Source organism: Thermobia domestica, chromosome 18, assembly GCF_964235325.1.
Source record: "Thermobia domestica chromosome 18, izTheDome1.hap1.1, whole genome shotgun sequence".
In the NCBI taxonomy this organism is placed as follows: domain Eukaryota; kingdom Metazoa; phylum Arthropoda; class Insecta; order Zygentoma; family Lepismatidae; genus Thermobia; species Thermobia domestica.
The window spans coordinates 46180678-46200407 of NC_137471.1; positions in this window are offsets into that span (position 1 = coordinate 46180678).

Genomic DNA, 19730 nt, shown 5'->3' on the forward strand with positions numbered 1-19730 from the left:
AGTTCCTCTTAACGAACTGTTAGGATGCATATTTTATGTTTACTGTAGTTCAGGATATTTTTAAACATGTCAAACCATCACTAAGAAGTTGTTGCTAAAGAATTTCGAAACATGATTTATTTCTTGCAACATTAAGAAAATGTTACAGTACAACCCCTCAAATCCGAACCCCGGAAATCCGAAAACCCGGCAAATCCGAACACGTTTTCAGGAGAAAAAAATAACTACAGCTGGAAAATGAAAAATAATTTAATCACACAAATTTAGTTTTTTTTTAAGGTTTTAACATTTTTAGACTTAATGCTTATTCTAAATCATTATCTAATTATATACTTACAAGAAGACAGTTATAGATATACGACAATCATTTTGGACATGAGTGTACACCCGCCAGTCAAGGTCACTGCACTTTCGACCACTGAGCCACCCTGTCTAACCTCAGTTGTTGTTTTACCGCCAATTCAGTGACGAAATAAGTACGTAATATTATTTCCCGGGTAATCTGAACTCCCCGAAATCCGAACAGGCTTCAGCCCCAATTAGTTCGGATTTGAGGGGTTGTACTGTATTTTATATGCCATTTTTTCTCAAGACATTACGTAAAATTGATGAAAAACGACTGGAAGCCCCCGAAATGTGGGTATGGAGAAGAATGGAAATTAGTTGGGTCGAGCGGAAAACGAATAAGAGGGTGTTAGAAATGGTGGGAGAGAAAATAACACTTTTAGATATTGTTAAGAAGAGGAAGAGAAACTGGTTGGGACATTGCCTAAGAAGAAACAGTATCATGAGGGACGTCCTAGAGGGTATGGTGGCGGGAAAGAGAGGTAGAAGGCGAAGGAGACTACAATTAATGGATTATATAAAAACACAAAAGATCATATGTGAAGAGGAAGAGGTTAGCGGAGGACCGTGGAGCATGGAGGCTTCTCAGCTGCTGCAAGTGACCTGTCAGTAAGGGCAGAATACCTATGATGATGATGATTTCTCAAGTAACAAAAAGTATTAAACATCGTATTTATTCTCAGAAAACAAATAAAATATCACAAGTTTATATATATATGAAAGAAATATTTTTCAAAGCTCAAATGCGTAGATATTTCTTCTCAGAAACACATCGTACATATGCTTAGGGAAGAAAAACTATCAAAATGATAATAACAATAAAAGTAAGTAAATAAAAATTTATCTTTATAGAGTTTAACGTTCCACACTTATGCTTTGAGCTCCCAACTTGTACCGTACAGATAATGACAACAGCAGTCAATTTTCAGTAACACTTTATTCTACAGGATGGGCCATAAATCTCTTACCACCCTTTGTAAAATCCGTATTCCTAGAAAATAGTGAACAATGACCATGTATTAACATAGTAGGCCGAGAGGGAAGTCGGATTGTGATGGTGGCCAAGATGGCGGCCATGTTGAAAGCCGCCATCTTTAATTATCGTCAAGATTTTTAAATGGGAACATGGTAATGCGGCACATCATTTTAAGCTAGAATTTAAAGACAAACACAATGGTGAAATCGGTTTGTTGATATCTTAATGTGTTCAAAATTTACAGGCATTTCAAATTGCTAATTTTACCGTACTGTTTCTGTTATTGCAGGTGAATAATTATGCCGCTAACGACAGCAGAGAGGAAGGAGTTGATCAGGGCATGGGGAGGAAAGAGAGCAAGGGCTGTAGCAGCTAAATTCAATGCCAGGCACCCAGATCGACATCCTGTGTCCCATGTTAGTGTCGCCCAACTCTTCCAGAAGTTCATGGATACTGGTTCCGTAGCAGATAAACCCAGGTGTGGAAGACCCACGACCGAAACAGATGAAGCAGTGCTGGCATAATTTGCTACATCACCACACCGCAGTACCCGTCGTCTGTCCATGGAATGTGGTGTCAGCCGTACATCCATCAGACGTATCTTACAGAAAAGCAAGTAGCATCCGTACAAATTGCAACTTCAACATCATCTGTCTAAAGATGACCCTGATCGTCGTGTGGAATTTTGCGACTGGGGCCTTGCACAGTTGCAAGCGGATCCCACATTCCACACACAAATTTTATTTTCCGATGAGGCCAACTAAATGAATAAGCAAAACTGTCGCTATTGGTCCCCGACAAATCTTCAGTGCGTTGACCCTTGCAAAATGGTAGATACAGGCATCAAATTAATGGTGTGATGTGTTCTATGGGGCACCAAATTAATTGGTCCATTCATCATTCCTGGTACCCTCACTTCTGAACGGTTTTTGGATATGTTACGGGATCTCATCCTCCCTTCCATAATGCCCGAGTACGGCACATTTCCATTCTTTTTCCAGCAGGATGGTTCCCTTCCGCATTACGGATTACAGGTTCGTACCTATCTGTATGAACAATTTCCTGGACGTTGTATTTGGAGCCGTGGTCCCATTGAATGGTCAGCACGATAAACAGGTCTGAGCCCTTGGATTTTTATGTGTGGGGTCATTTGAAGGCAAAGGTATACGCCGAAAAGATCCGGGATCTTGAACACCTGGAAGAACGGATATTTGCACCCTGTGCCGATATTTCACCAGAAACTCTTTTGAGGGTCATGGACAACTGGGTTGAACGACTTACCTTGTGCATAACTCGGGATGGGGGCCACGTAGAGCATGTGCTCCGCCATGAGTGAGATGTAAAATTAGCAATTTGAAATGCATTTAACTTTTGAACAAATTAAGATATCAACAAACTGATTTCACCATTCTGTTTTTCTTTAAATTCTAGCCTAAAATGGTGTGCCGCATGACCATGTTCCCATTTAAAAATCTTGACGTAAATTCAAGATGGCTGCCATCTTGGTCACCATCACAATCCGACTTCCCTCTCGGCCAACTATGTTACTACATGGTTGTTGTTCACTATTTTCTACGAACACGGATTTTACAAGGGGTGGTAAGGGACTTATGGCCCATCCTAGTTAGATTCCGCTAATCTTTATATATATCTGATGTTCCCAATCCACTTTAAATAATATTAAATTCTACCTATCATATAACACATAACTATTGTTTCTGCAATGAGTAGATAGATATGTATTTAGCATAATCTAATTTCCAAAATAATAATAATAAAACAGCATTATACTAACTATATTACAATATACCATAAATATCTTGATTCAACGTTCAACTGTTATCACAGATAATTCACTCTAACCGGTAAAGTATGTACCTAACTCATAATACACTTCCCGTGCAACTACTAACGGCAATCTTCTACACCTAATACACAATCTGATGTTCATTTTGCCAAGTTATTTTATTACGATATCGTAATTAATTGTTGTGAACAAAATCTTTTATCCGTTAAAACAATCGAGATATGATGGTGTAATGTAATATACATAGAGGATGGGCACAGAGTTACTTCTTCCAAAACAAATATTCTTCACGTATTGGGGAAAGCGACTTTGTGCCTACCCTACACATATGTCCAAACATGATTTTTCGTTGTTAACACTGTCTAAAAGGTCTTGTGATAAGTATAACAAACTGCCACATAATTTAGTCTCTTCTGGGTCATAGTAGAATGCATACCGTATATGTCTTCAAGCGGTGAAGAACATTAATTTTTTTTTCTTCTTTGCAACTCCCAATCCTAAACGCCTTTCTCCAAAGTTCATTTTCCCATCTTTAAAGTTGATGTATCAATTTCCAAATATAATTTCAGATCACTGCAACTTTCTTAATTGCTGGGTGGTCGAATTTATATTTCAACTCAGATTGTAGGTTATCTAATCTTGTTTGTTATCTCGCGACTGTTACACACTCATTCCAAAATGTGACACACACACACACACACACACACTCTCTCTCTCTGTCTTTCCTACAGTGACACACAGATTACTTGTAATCAGTAGTGTCATTTCAGCTTTTGCTTGGGGCTGGAGCGAGAGGGTGGGAAGCAAGACATATTGATACATACAGGTTTTTTATTATATATACGAGAAGTCAAAAAGTTCAAGGAATGTTGTTCTAGTTTTGGCATTTGTGATACAAACACACTGAACCTTGTACAGTGCAGTCTTAGGTGGCCTAGTTATGAAATTGGTAAGTATGAACAGGTCATAATAAGCAGCGTACGGGAAGCGTACCTGAACGAGGGAGTGTGTGGTGATAAGTAGGCACAATTTCACAGATCGAGCAACGTGCAAACATCAAGTTCATATGGAAATTGGGGAAAGTCTGCTAATCAGAGAATTTGTTAACCTTAAAAACAGTTTTGCACCATTGTATGTCTGGATTTCCCCAAAACTAAACATAGGCCTCAAAGGTAAGAGCTACAGCAAAATTCCGGGAACTTTTTGATTGTTCCTTATATATATAACTTAAAAGGGAGAGTATTGTCCCCCTGTACTCCTCACCAAATAACGCCCCTGCTTGTAGCAGAAATAAAGAAATGTCATATTAATTGTACTTGCTGATTTTTAGATTTAACTGGTGCAGTTGGTAAGTATCATAATCTCTTGAATCTAGTCGTTTAGTGGTTAATTCTTTTCTATTGATATATATTTTCATAAACACTTCTCGCTTTTGTTCTGTTTAGCAATTTCAGTTTAAAACATATTGCAGAAGGAATTACAAAGAGAAGAACACCTGAACAAAAATGACATTTGAAGGGTTCTCGGGCAGGAGTCGTGAAACCACTTGAGGTGTGTACACTTCCGCGAACTTTGCCAGAGAGGCTTTACCATCTGTCAATTTTACCGCGTTCACTTAAGTTACAACTAACTAAGTTTGTATCCTAATGAAGTCGGTTAGGTTAATTAAACAGAAGTGGTTATACGAGTCCTTAAATTCAGTTTGTACAGAAAAGGAACTTGTCTCCTCTCACGTGCGGCTTTAATTACTCTTATTGCTTTTATACCTTTTAAATTATTTTTTGAAAGTACTGTATTAACTGTTTGAAAGATATCTTAGCAAGTCTGGTAGATCTGTTACTGTTACATTTAGTATCACAAATGAGAATCAGTAGAACAAAATTTTAGATAGAAATAATGCAATACATAACAAATTTTATAATATTTTTAGAGTTTATCAAAACAAGAAAATTAGTGATCAAAGATTAGACATAAGAATATTAATTTCTTATAGAGCTGAATGAAATGATAAAGGTGATACTCCTCTTCCACTTCTTCACATGCTTCCGGCTTACCTACGTTGTTCATGTGGTTCGGATTCCACGTTAATCAGTAGGTCCACGCCTCATATAGCCTCGCTGCTGAACGGGACGTTAAACTCAATTACCTACGTTGTAGTGATCTCCCCTTCCACACATGATTCCTATCTATCTACGTTGTAGTAATCTCCTCTTCTTCGCATGTTTCCTATCTACCTAAATTGTAGTGAACTTCTCTTCTTCACATGCTTCCTATCTACCTACGTTGTAGTGATCTCCTCTCCTTCACGTGTTTCCGACTTATCTACGTTGTGGTGATCTCCCCTTCTTCACATGATTCCTATCTACCTACGTTGTAGTGATCTCTCCTTCTTCACGTGCTTCCCATTTTCCTACATTGTAGTGACCGTCCCTTCTTCACATGCTTTCTCTACCTACGTTGAGGTGATCTCCCCTTCTTCACATACTTCCGACTTACGTACGCTATAATGAATCCTTTTCTTCATATGCTTGGTACCTACCTACCTACGTGGGAATAACCTTTCCTTCTTCATGTTTCAAACTACTTACGTGGTAGTAAATTCTTCTTCTTATGCTTCCGACTATCTACGTGGTAGTGACCTTTTCTTCTTCACATACTTCCGACCTACCTACATGGTAGTGATCTCTCCTTTTTTATATGCTTCCTATCTATCTGTGTAATAGCGACCTTCCCTTTTGCCAGTGGTGTTGTTCTAATTTTTTAACAACCGGTTCTGCATATCTATCTATCTATCTATCTATCTATCTATCTATCTATCTATCTATCTATCTATCTATCTATCTATCTATCTATCTATCTATCTATCTATCTATCTATCTATCTATCTATACAGGGTGTTCATAGGCAAAATCCACTGGTGAAATCCTCACACCTAAACAATAAAAAAAGTTCATATGAATATAGGGCGAAAAACGCGTTGTTTTAAAGTAATGAGATACTGAAATCGAGGAAGTTGTAACTTCAAGGCTGCCTAGCTCGAAAACTATGAGAAATATCAAAGGCGGTTAAAGAAATATTAGAGGAACCAGTGCATTCTCTATCTAAATACCTATGATTCAGAGTTGAATTGTAGCGGCGCACATGATTTTAGAGAGAGAGGTGGAAGAGTGAGACCTATACCGCAGCTCTCTCTATAAAATCCGTTGCACCGATACGTCCAAACTCTGAAACATGGTTTGATATCTCTCATAGTTTTCGAGCTAGGTAGCCTCAAAGTGACAATTTTCTCGATTTCGGTATCTCATAACTTTGAAACAACGCGTTTTCCGCCCTATGTTTATATTGACTTCTTTTATTGTTTAGGTGTGAGGATTTCACCAGTGGATTTTGCCTATATAATAAATGAACACCATATATATATATATATATATATATATATATATATATATATATATATATATATATATATATAGAGAGAGAGAGAGAGAGAGAGAGAGAGAGAGAAAGAAATAACAGATGGGTAGATGCAACTCTCTCCGGAAATAAACCATATGAGATAGACAGAAGCAAATTTTTTACTGGATACTAGAAGTGACATGTAGGTATTTCACAGCATCCTAATACAAGGTGGTGGGACGAAATTAGGTAGCACTGCGAATATCTTGGAAATAAATTATTCAAGAGTGATTGTTGTCAAAAAGTATTGCAAAGACCTTAATCGAGCAATAGATCGACAATTGTTGATAATTATAATGATATCTATGCATTTCAAATATAAATAATCCTCACCACTACGCTCATGTGATCCAGTTCTCATTTTTGATACCTGAGCATTTGAGATTAAAAAATAAATGCTTATACCTTGTTCTGAGAGATCCCTGTAGCAGTAAGAATTTCCAGAAACAAAGATAGTTAAACTAAATTGTTCTAAGAATAACTAGGTAAAATTTATTGTTAGTCTGGGTACAACAAGCGGTTCTGCCAAATCGAAATATTTTGACAACCGCTGCGTACGCACTCAATAGCACCACTGCCTTTTGCACATATTTCTGAATATCCCCGTGGTAGTGACCTCCTTTTCTTCAAATGCTTCCGATCTACTTACGTGGTAGCGACCTTCCCTTTTCCACTCACTTCTGACTACGGGCGTGGTAGTGATCTCCTCTTCTTCACAAGCTTCCGAGGTCTCTACGTTGTACTGACTTTCGAAGTGCAATAGATGAAGAAAATAACCTATAAATTATTTAACACATTTAGACCGGAGTTATTTTTACCTTTAAAAAAGAATGTTTTGGAAATATGAGCTAAGGGTGCAAAATTTAAACACACTTTCGTGCTTTTATTTTCTGTAAATATGTATTTTTCCTTTATTTTCCGTTCATACTTCAGGTCTTCACTAATGAAATATTGAGCAATATTAAAAACTTTCTACCTTGTGTACAACAAAAATTATGGTGTCAATACAATACAACTATAACACCGGCCATGGTACCAACATGACTACCACTTTAGCGTGTTATTTGAACACCAAGAGCATAATGTTACGGTTAACAGATTAAATATTGCTGGTTTGATTCAGAGCTGGTGTTAAGCGGTGTGAAAATATCACCGCGGTGCTGTTAAGAGTCTTCATCCCGGCAAAATTAAAATACCGCTAATTTTACAGTAATTATGTGATATCTTCAAATAGATAAAAGATAATCGAAATATGGAACAAGAGCGCCCTAGACAATATTATTTTACATGAGAAACCATTATCAAGACTCACTATCTGCTTTCGATTTCGAGCCATTTTGAAAATCGGCATTTCTAAACGGCTGAAAACGGAAAGCTACTAGGTGACTTGAGATAACGGTACTTCATGCAAAATAATATTGTCTAGGGCGCTCTTGTTTCATATTTCAATTATCTTTTATCTATTTGAAGATATCACATAATTACTGTAAAATTAGCGGTATTTTAATTTTGCCGAGATGAAGACTCTTAAGAACTAAATGAATGAACGAATGAATTAGAAATTAGGAACAGCGCAACAATGTTCTTTCATTATGTATCTTGTAATTTTAGTAACACTCCAGTTCGCGCGTTGCAGTTAGCCATTGAGATACTCACATTAATAATTCTAATTAGCCAAATCTTCCATTTCCTAAGAAGAACGCCTTAGCAAAGGTGTTACTGTCGTTTCAAAAAATCGTTTTCGAGACGAGAATCGAGACAAAAAGTCTCGAGTCTCGTGAGCAAAACTAGTTCAACCAAATCTTAGATCTTCTGTTTAAGTGTTGCATGATTCATATCTTCTTCTTTTACGCAATTTTCCCATTAACTGGAGTCGACTTTACGGATCACTGTCCTCCACCTGTTTTATAATGTGTTATATCCACTGTGTCACCACACTACACCCCCACATCAATCTCCCCACATCATATTTGACCGGCTCTGGGCTCGTTTCCCATCCATTTCTATTGCATCCACACGTTGAGCTACATTTCTCGAAAATTTTCTTCTCGTATGCTGAAACCGTTTCAATTTACTTTCTTGCAGTTTTTCTACTACTGATCTCACTTTCGCCGGTGTCGTGTGCGCACATTTACTTACTATTTCCCGGATTACTTAATTCTTGATTTTGTCCTTCTGCGTCACTTCATACATCATCATTGCATCTTCATTTCCGCAAAATGCAACATTTCTATCTCTCTTTCCTTCGTCGTTCAACATTGCTCTCCGTATAATGTGGTAGGTCTCACTACTTTTTATAAACTTTGTAAACTTTTTCTTTAATTCATATTGGTACCCTACGGACACAATATTCCCGTTGCTTCTCTCTATTTTGCTCAACCGCTGCTAATTCTACTTTTTACATCTTCTATTCCTGCATTTTCCTGTAGTATCAATTCCAACTTCCTCGTCTTCTTTAAATTCTTCTACCAAATCTTCTTTGTGCCAGCTTTATTCTTAGCGAAACAACAGTTCTTGCACAATAATCATTTTTTCTTTGCATTGTATTAAATTTACCGCCTTTTTGTTACAATATTCCAAATATTTCTAATTACAAATGTAGTTATTATCATCAGTAGCTTGGGCCCCCTTGCTTGTTCTTCACGCTCCAGTATTGAATTCAAGCATGTTCAAGGGTGGCTGAGCTCCCATAGAACATATATGCTCCCCCCCTAGAATATCTATACACATGCATTGAAATATTTGCTTTTTCTCTGTTTACTTTTTCGGAAATAAAATTCTTAAAAGCAAATAATTTTTTTAAAAAGAAAATTAGTTTCTTCTTTTGCCCAACCTAATTCTTCTAATTAACAAGCCACGTTCTCGTATAAAGTCGAAATTAATTAGAAACTTGGAAATTAGATACAGACGCACAAAAACGATTTACAACTTTAGTTAGTGAAATTTCAATATGTTGGTTATTGCAACCGACCATACAATAACAAGTCTCGGGGTTTGTTGCAGCAGATTCCTGCTGCTTTATTGCAATCTAGAACAAAAGTCTAAATTCAGCACTTGCCCCGCCTTGTACAAAAGTCTAAATTCAGCACTGTAACGCTCCACCACAAGGGGTGCTCCAACACGTCGGAACAACCGTTCAACAGAACCAATTTTTATAATTTACAAATAATAATAATAATAATAATAATAATAATAATAATAATAATAATAATAATAATAATAATAATAATAATAATAATAATAACTCGAAAACTGCGCATTAGCTTTTATACTGACACATATGAACTTTTTCAGCTCAATAATATCCATGGATTAGTAGATCCTATATGTCTCGTGTTTGGACATTATCTTTTGTGGGGATCGCAATGGCTCAGTGGTGGAGCGTTCATCTGTGGTTCGATCCCCTTGCACGCCAAGTGGGGTTTGTGAATGACAAACATCATATGTGCGGGTTTTCTCGGGATTCTTCCTTTTCCTCCCATTTTGTTAATTCCACCATTTTCTATCACCCTCGTTTCCTTTAGCCTTCACTTTATAACCATGGAACGTAAAACTCAAATATTTCATTTTCATTTCTGTCGTACGCTAATAATATTCAAGAGTTGATTTATAACTTTTACTTAATACGGGAGACATTAGCTATTTATCTTTATTTTATTGATATGTGTCATAATTTGCAATACTAAAGAACTACCACTATTGCTAATGGTAAACATGTTGACTCTTGGATTCATCTGTAATTGCGTTTTTTATAAAGGAAAAGCACCTAAACCGACATTCCATGTTATTTTTTTTATACTGAAGCTAGAACATCATATTTCATACTGAAGCTAGAGCATCATTGACCGCATTTATGTTGTGGGCAAATATTATTCACAATTGATTGGCCAGAGCTCCTCCGTGGTTAAGCGGTTAGCGTACGCGCCTTTGGGTTCGATTCCCGGCGGGAGCTCATGTGGTTCGGATTCCACGTTAATCAGTAGGTCCACGTCTCACATAGCTTCGCTGTTGAACGTGACAATAAACTCAACTCAACAATTGATTGGCCAATAAGAAAAATTATTGAAAAAAAAAACATGGATCAGCTGTGATTGGAGCAGGATATTGCGCCGGTTCATTTTACATTTTAATACGGCGACTTTCTTGGAAGATCAATTTTCCCTTGATCTCCAACATTATGGTGCCTCTATGGAATCTTGACTTGACCAAATCGGAGAACAAAGCACGATAATACATAAAAGAAAAAGTAACTGCAAATAGCTATCAAAACAAACGACAACCTATGAAATCTGTCTTCGTAACCATAACATCAAAAACGTTTCGTAAAATATCTCAAGGGATCTGGGAACATATCTAACTCTGCAAAGAGAATGATGCGTCTCACACAGACCCATTATCACTTAGTGGTAAGTAGGTACTATCTTGGGATAAGGGAACTTGACATGAGGTGAGATTATTTTGATTTTAACGTCCCTTTTCAGCAGCAAGGCTATATGAGATGTGGACCAATTAATTAACGTGGAATCCGAACCACATGAGCTCCTGCCGAGAATCGAACCCGGGTTTTCCGCGCCAAAGCGCATACGCTAACCGCTTAGCCGAGGAGGAGTTCTATAAGGGAACTTATGATCCAATGACCCACCCGTATTATACAGAGTGTTTCAAAACCATACCGACAACTTTTGTGAGGTTATTCCTGACACCAAGATAAGGCAAAATTTATAGACCAACCTGGGTACACAAATTCTTTCTTTCGGAGTTATAAGCTGCCGAAAACATGAAAAAGTGAACATTAAAGGTCCTTAGCTCCAAACCTATGGGACCTACTGTAGTCGAGTCAAGACCACTTAGCAACTAATATGTGCGCTACCCAAAAATGCATATTTGAGAATCCTAAAGTACTCACGAAGCAATTTTTATAGAGAAAGTTCGGCTACGGGGATATAATTTGAAGTACTCACCAACTACCTCTATAAAAATTGTTGCAAAAGTACCACAGGATTCTAAAACATGGATATTTGGATAGGGTACTTATTAGTTCCTAAGTGGAGTGTTGACCTGACTACGGTAGGTCCCATAGTTTTGGAGCTATGGACGTTTAAATTTCATTTTTTCATGTTTTCGGCAGCCAATAACTCCGAAAGGAAACTTTTGTGCACCCAGGTTGGTCTATACATTTTGTCTTATCTTGGTGTCAGGAATCACCTCTCAAACGTTGTCGGTGTTGTTTTGAAACACTCTATAGAGTAAATAGGAACACTGTTTCTCTTGCTCTCTTTTAGACGATAGTTCGCTGAAGGTTCGTTAAGTCATACGTCTCTTGTATTTCTGTTTATAGTGCTGTGTGTACAGTTTCTATGTCTTCTCTCTCTTTTTTTTTTTTTTTTTTTTTTTTTTTTTTTTTTTTTACGTGTCTGTTTTGATCGCAAGAAGTCGTGAACCCTAGCGATTTCACCACCTAATACAACTCGAATGTGCATTCTGATCGTCAACTCCAATCCATGAAGTTCTGCCAGTCTCGTCTCTTGAGCTTTGTGGAGAATATCTCAGAGAATACAGTGTTGTCGGACTGTTGCTGTTTCGTTTTCTTTATTATAATTGTTTTATATTTACAGTGTTATTATTGTTACCGTTAAATTCGAATAAATATTCGTATTATATTTCTTTAAGTTTTCTTTTCTTTCTTTTTGCTCTCTCACCATTTCTTCAGAGTTGGGCAACATTGATGAGCATTAATCCACGTTTTCGCAAGTGTGCGTTCGGAAGACAACTCCACGATTCATGCCGAATTCTTCCTATGTGTCACACGTGAGATGGAACAGTTCTATAATTGGTATAGAACCCAGGATTCATGACGAGCCCATGTGATATCTATAGACCAATAAAAACATGAACTAAAAATATTTCAAAGTAATTCTATGAATTAAAATAGAATCAGCCTGAGACTAACGACTTTATCTTGCACAATAAGTTAGTAACCAAAAGGTTAAAGTGAACATTTTCACAGTTAAAATTCAAGTCTCGATTCAGATATGTTATATGGTGATAAGCTACCTTTTCCTATTATGTCTGGAGCTAAACAGTAAAAAAAAGAACAAATAATACGTTTTTCATTTTTATTTGTGTACGGAATGCCACTTGCGGGCTGGTATTTGGCAACTTGGGTGTCGTGAAATTGTTTGTTTTAAATTGGGAATATTCAATGAACAAAGAACTTGTGATAAAATAATACTAAATTTCCTTACTTTCGTTCATTGCATTAAGTATAAGTACGTAATTGAGATGTTAATTTGTATCGTGGCGGACATAAGCCCTTTACCAGGTAATGGTGACTGCTTTCAAACCAAATGCAGAAAATGAGAATTAAATCTGTCATGTCTGTAGTTTGGTGTGAAGAAGAAACAAATGTGTGAACCAAAGGTTTAATAAAAAATCAAGTTATTAATATAAACTATGGCAAAGATTATTGACGTATGTCATCATAAAAGAAATACGAAAGACATTTTGAAACAAACAAACAAAAAAAAAAAAAAAAACGTAGAAATTTGTAAATGGAGGCAAAGAAACCCATCCTTAAAACACTGAAGACGAATCTTCTACTTCATATTGATCGTGGTTTAGTAACCAAGGCGCTCGACCAGTAATCTGGAGGTCCTCGTATCAGAACCACGACGTAAATATTTTTCTTTTACTTCAGAATTTTTTTTTTTTTTTTTTTTTTTTGCGATTAATCTGTGATGACACAAGTTTTATTATCTTCAGATATTTGAATACTCGGATGTTTCAATATTTGAATTATAAAATCTTCAGTAATAATAATAATAATAATAATAATAATAATAATAATAATAATAATAATAATAATAATAATAATAATAATAATAATAATAATAATAATAATAATTGTATGATTTTAAAGTTGCCCTAAAATTTGGCAAAACTTACAGAAAAGTCGGGATTCAGGAAGGGGGCTCTGCAACTACCCAAATATTAAACGAAAGTGTTCCACTAAAGTTTCATGTCGAAACTATTCTACTATACGTTTTAAGGAAAATAATTGTAATAAAACTAACTGAATATCACTGAGCAGTAAGGCATACAATAAACTAACTTTTAGGATATGCATAAGTAATTATAAAAGCTTTACTACAAAAATACTCCACAGACCCTAACTCGATGAGCTCCGAAATACAAAGTAACAAAATAGAATATAAGATTCAGTCTGCAGAGCAATTATTACTTAAAGAATGGACACATACTATTTTGAGAATCGAGATACGACGAGAAATGTTTGCGATACTTTCGTCTCGTTTCGATTTTCATCTCCAAACCGAGACGATAATATAGGTTATTCTTGTCCCGTATCGAATGTAAAATGTTAATTCTCGTCCAGATTTTGTTTGTTTTGTTTTACAAACGAGATGAGAAATTCCTCTTCGGATGGGCAACACTAAACAAAACCGCAATATTCTTGCCAAATGTGATGTTTCTGCTTGTAATGGTATGACCTGGGCGATGATGAGCTCCTAACCTTTAATCTTTTACGAGATAATAATAATAATAATACTGAAGATTTGATAATTCAAATATTGAAACATCGAAACATCCGAGTAATCAAATACAGTATCTGAAGATAATAAAACGTGTCTCTCGCACATCATTGCCACCAAAAATTCTAAAGTAAAAGAAAGAAATATTTACGCAGCGGTTCCGATCCAAGAACTTCCAGATTACTGGTCGAGCACCTTGACCACTGAACCACGATCACTACACGATAAACGATTCGTCTTTAGTGTATTTATGTTAGGTTTCTTATCCTCCACTTACAACTTTCTACGTTATTTTTCTTCGTTTCAAAACGTCTTTCGTATTCCTTTTATGATAAGTCAATAATCTTTGGCACAGTTTATTTAATAACTTAAGTTGTTCTTAAACCTTTGGTTCACAATTTTGTTTCTTCTTCACACCAAACTACAGATATGACAGTTTTAATTTTTATATTCTGCATTTGATTTGAAAGCAGTCTCCATTACCTGGTAAAGGACTTATGTTCGCCACTATATAATTTATTGTGAGTAGAATACAATGATAAGCTCTGGATATCTCTATTCTCAATGCTATAAGAACACGAAAGTGAGATTGTTTAATGAGGTGTGTCTAGAAGTGCATTTTACATGGTGTAAGACTGAAGGACATCCTATACTGGAGGATTTGATATATTTAAGAGAAACAGTGATGTGTCGCCATAAGAAAGAGATTGGGAAGCACTGGTCTACGAAATCGTGTATATTATACAAGAAAGTTTAAATTAGAATGTAACACTTCAATATTGTCAAATATAATATACCAATCAGTTAAGTAAATGTTGCACAGTCGATCAAAGTTCAAATGTGTTGTAGATTTTTGCATTCAAAAATAGCAGATGACGCAAACAACTTTTTTTTCTTTATTTAATTCTCGGAGAATTTTCTTTCTCAGCGTTTCACTGACAGATCTCAACGTTGTTAAATTCCTCTGCAGCAGTTCATGGTACAAGATGATCGTAGGAGGGTTTTATTTACCAATGGGAATTACTTTTTCTTGAAGGGAAATACGGTCAGATCAACATCGTTTCGCAATATAAAGCATAGAGTTTCATGATGGAAATCCAAGTTGAGTTATTCTATCTCTTTCTCATCTATCTGTAGGTGCATGGCCGAAAAGCATTCTGGGATTGCACTCAAAGGAAGCTATTTCTGACGTTCCCTCGAGGAATAACAGTTGAAGGTCTGTCTCTAGCGATTGACAAGGGAACGTCCAATGATATCAAAGATGATGAAAATCAGTGTTTTACTTTTTACTAATATAGAAATAAATTAACATATCTTGCTTCTGTACAAATAACTACCGCTTATGCCAATGGTATTAGTGACCACGCTTGAATACATTTCTAATTACGATTTTTTATACAAAGCTGAGGACGAGAAATTCAGTGAAAACCTTGTTAATATCCGTCCATGAGGTCACGAGAAAAATGACCTCAAAGTTGGTATACAAATTTACCTATAGCTCAGACATAATTATTAACAGCATACAGATGTGAAAACTAAGAAATAATTAGCAAAAAGTAATTAAGAGAGCGATAATGCGAAAAGGTTAAGAGGTAGTAATAATTGAAGTCTTTGGGGCAAAAACCCGTTAAGTCCAAAAAGTGAAAGTGTAAAGGAGATAGCTTCTCAAGCGTTTTTCCTCATCCCATTCTCTTCAAACTTGGTACCTATATACTAGACCGAAAATAACTCGACATGTATTTTTTTGTTTCTTTCGAAAAAATAGGTTAACGGGGGCAAAGGGCCACTTTTCAAAAAGGGTCCCCTTGAATAAAAGGGCCACATTAAAGAAACTAAACTCTGCCGATGAAAAGATGGCTTCAAAGTAGGAAATACGGGTTTTCTCGTTTTTGCGAGAAAAGGGTTATAGGGGGCAATGGGCCCCTTCGAAATGACAAAGGACTGCACAATCCTTACGGAAATTGCATTTCGGTGGAATTGCTTGAAACCGTGATACGTTGTAGATATGGAGTTCCTGAGAAAAAGTATCAAGGGGCATAAGCACAAATCACTGACCGTTTGGCCACTACAGGGCCACTTTTTTGAAAACAGCCGAAGATTACAACATTCTGGATTTCGGTAAAAATGAATAAGACCGTGATATGTTGCATATATTGTGGTCCTGAGAAATAGTTTTAATGGGCATAACCGCCAATCACTGATGGTTTGGCCACTACACGGCCACTTTTTTGAAAGCAGCCGAAGATAGTGATATTCTGAATTTCGATGAAAAATAACTAAAACTGTGATATGTTGTAGATGTTGTGTTCCTGAGAAAAGGTCTCAATAACCACTAATCACTGACCGTTTGTCCACTACAGGGCCACATTTTTGAAAACAGCAGAATGTAACGTTATTCTGGATTTTGGTGGAATTGCTTGAAATCATGATATGGTGCAGATATTGTGATCCTGAGAAAAAGTCTTAATGGGCAAACTACAAATCACTGTTTGGCCACTACGAGGCCTCTTTTTTTAAAAAAAGCAACCGAAGATAGCGATGTTCTTTATTTCGGTCAAAATAACAGAAACCGTAATACGTACATATGTTGTAGATATTGTTATTGAGATATACATAAGTTGAAAAGTCCTATCTCACAACCCGGAAAAGGAATGGGGAGAGTAGGGGCCAACATCATTTGAACATAGACAACATTCAGATGTTCATCTTGCGGGACAAAGGAATACCCTGGAAAGCCCTAGACATTTTTTCTCAGGATCATGACATCTACAACATATCACAGTTTCATTCATTTACATCGAAATAAAAAATATCGTTATACCCGTCTGTTCAAAAAAATCTGGACCTGTAGTGGCCAAACGGTCATAATTCGATGGTTGTGTCGATTAAGACTTTTTCTCATGATGAGAAGATCTTCATTTACTCAATCTTACCGAAATCCTGAACATTGTTATACTCGGCTGTTTCCAAGAAAGTAGCCCTGCAGTGACCAAACGATTAGTTATTTGTGGTTGTGACCATTGAGACTTTGTCTCATGACAATAATATCTACAACATACGTATTACGGTTTCTGTCATTTTGAGCGAAATAAAGAAAATCACTATCTTCGGTTGCTTTCAAAAAAGTGGTCTGGTACCCAGGTAGCACACTGATGTACACTCTACTTATTGTTAAGGGGTCGCTTGTGGAAATAATGTCTTGCAAGATATTCTGACGTTATTTGTACGCACCGTATATGGCAGAAGAATGAAGTTAACCATGAGACAAAGGATAAAAGTACAATGTACGGGGCATAATAATGACAAAAGTGACGTCAAAAGTGGGACCAAAAATAAACGTACACTATATGAACCACAATAATGACAGACGGGACCTCGTAAGAGAGACTCAACTACTATCCATTTCATAAAGATAGGCCCCTGACTTCGTGGTGCTGCCGTGACGTTCAGTCAAAACTTATATTGCATTGTCGTACCTCGTTGGAATTCCTGAAATGTTGTCTTTTCAATACTTAAGACATAAAAATTTTCTTTGTACTATGTAGTGAGAAAAAAATAAAAATTAATGAAAAAGTGCGTATTTTTTCGTACTTTTTTGGTAGATCAATGTTTATAGTACTATATCTCAGAAAAGAGATCACGTGAAATAATTTCCTGTGTACAATATGTAGATGCATCCATTAACTGTAAGTTGTGAGAATTTCAATTTTCATCACTTGATACTTTTTGTGTAATTAAAACAAATGTACGACGCTCTGATCTCCTTTACCATGGTAGTTAGAGAAACATACAAAACACTGCTCGAAAATTTGGAAGTCTAGTGTTCCAAATATTTGGAACTATTAACAAAAAAGGGTTAAGTTGTAGAGTATTTATTTTTAAAAAAAATTCTTTTACTTCAACATGTTCTCTGCGTTAAGCGGTGAGCCATGTTGCAGCCCAATCTTTAAATTCCCCGCGCTTATATGAAGAAACAGCATACAGTAAGTGGAAGTGCGGCAACGCTGTCGTGCAGTGTTGTCGCGTTCAGGAAGCTTGTAGCGCGAAGCTTACTTCATAAGAATGTAATAGGAAAAAGTATTTATTATAACCTTTCACAACATCATAAAAATAATAATAATGCATTACACATCTCAATTTAATCGAAATAAAACGTTGAAGTAAAACATCCAAAAACTCATCTCTTAATCTATTTACTTCATTCACTTTCGTAATGGGTTTGTTGACTCATCGCTGCTCCTGTTATCTTCCTGTACACTTATTAACAATGGCTCCATTTTTACCTCAAGATCTATCCGTATACACACTTTCCAGCTTACGAACATGTTAAAGGTTAAAAAGAAATGTATCCTTGGCAATCACGTGTTCACCCAAGTTCTGCGATCAATTCCCCTGCCGAATGTATACAATAACACAGAATGGGTCCTTTGTTTTCTTTGAACGAAAGAAAACTATGCAATGTGTAGGTGACGAGGGCTGTATTTGCGTCTAATCACGTTGCACTGATTACGCCTTCAACACTTCCCTTCGGTTCGTAGGCGTCAAAAACTTAGACATGCACTCACACCATATGGGTTCATTGCAATGAGACGGACGAATGGGCATTTATATTTTCCTTAGTATATGTCGTGGTTTTTGATTAAAATATATATATATATATGGATATTCCTTTACGAGCGGCGGTATTACAAAAAGAAGAGGCAAAATTTTTAGCGATAATGAAATTGCAGAACTGATGAATGACTCCGACTCAGACGGTTATGAGTTAGTAATGAATAGTAATGACATTGATTATTCTGTGCTCAGTGGCGTATTCGGGAGTGAACAAGATAGTAACTCTGTTTCAAGTGAACCTGCGGCTGCGCCGGGAAAGAGAGAAAAAAACGTGTCGTTCCTATTCAAAGACAGATTCTGATGTAGCTTGGAGCGATAAAATTCAAGTAAATGCAAAACCCCTGTTTAGTGGTATCCCGGGAATTGATCAAAATGCTGGGTTATCTACAGAGTATTCCGCATATAAAGTGTTTCAGCTGTTTTTACCAATGAAGTTTTATAGTAAAAAAAGAGTTGAATTGATTTTGAGTTGAACGTCCTGTTCAGCAGTGAGGCTATATGAGACGTCGACCTACTGATTAACGTGAAATCAAAACTACATGAGCTCTCCCAGGAATAGTAGTAAAAGTTATGAATCAATACGCAAAACAGCAGATTGAGAAAAAGAAAAAATACTAAAACAAAAATCTTTGTTTTCTAAATGAAAGCGTGTTACTTTAATTAAAAACCAGGAACTTTTTACACTAATTATTCACATAAGCCTTGCACGGAAGCCAGCTTTACGCGATTTTTACAAATCAACTACGCAAGAGCTATTAGTATGTCTGTCAAGTGGTGGAACAGATCTTCTGTGAAGTGTAAACGCAATATTACGTATCAACTAAGGTTGTATCATATAATAAAGTTTATGCTTGTATTTGTTTCTGTGCAAGTGTATTTTGTACTGCGTGCAGTAAGTGAAAAACTGACAAAAAGCAACAAATTTTCGAAGACCATCACATGCAAATCCAAACAAAATAAGAGTTCGCTTTTCTAATTTTGA